Below are 926 nucleotides of genomic sequence, written 5' to 3'. Positions count from 1 at the left end.
GAGGGGTACCATAATGACACCATCTTTACTTGCTTCCACATGATTGTTTCATTGAGGAGAACCTTCCAAGGTCGACATATGATATTTGAAGTTTGAGGAGTTGAAAAGATTGTTCTTCGTCTCCATTGGTCTTTTTAAGTTAATTTGTGATGAGAAGAGATGGGTGGTAAAAATGGTCCAATCGGGCGTATGAAAATTTGTGAATACAAATTTTTTTCGTGTCTGAAAATCAGAGCACAAGAAAATTATTACAAATAAATAGAGTTAAATGCAATTTATCCCTCTGTGTTAGGTAAAATGAGCAATTTATCTCCCTGTAAAAAAAAATAGCAAATTTGCCTCCTTGTGTTATTAGAAATAAAGCAAAAATGCTCCTCCAACATGTTTCGTCTATCACACGTGCCTTTTTATTTTTTTATTTAAAATAATAATTATGTCCTTTTTATTTTTTTATTTAAAATAATATTTATGTCCTTATTTAGTAACTATTGGATCTTGATCAATCTATCTTTCAAAATTAACTAATAAATCAAAGGTATAGATTTTATCTATTTTTTATGAACAATTTAAATTTAAATAATTAAAAATAAAATAAAATATATTATATATATATAAATTTGAAAATATATTATTTGTAATAAACCTATTTTCAAATATATATATATATATATAGAGAGAGAGAGAGATAGAGATGTCGGGGGGAGAGGGAGGCGGCGGGCACCAAGAGTAGGGTGGAGTGGAGCGGAGGAGGACTGGGCGGGGCAGGAGGAAGAGGAGGCGGCGAAGGGAGAGGGGGAGGGAGGAGAATGAGGACGAAGAGGGGGAGGGGGAGGGCGGATCTGGGTGCGGGAGGGCGAGGAGGCTGTGGCGATGAGAGGGAGGAGATGATGGCGGCGGGGGCGCGGGGAGAAGGGGAGGGGGGGGAG

The sequence above is a fragment of the Sesamum indicum genome, linkage group LG10 (genome assembly GCF_000512975.1).
Source record: "Sesamum indicum cultivar Zhongzhi No. 13 linkage group LG10, S_indicum_v1.0, whole genome shotgun sequence".
Classification (NCBI taxonomy): domain Eukaryota; kingdom Viridiplantae; phylum Streptophyta; class Magnoliopsida; order Lamiales; family Pedaliaceae; genus Sesamum; species Sesamum indicum.
This window is presented reverse-complemented; position numbering follows the sequence as displayed.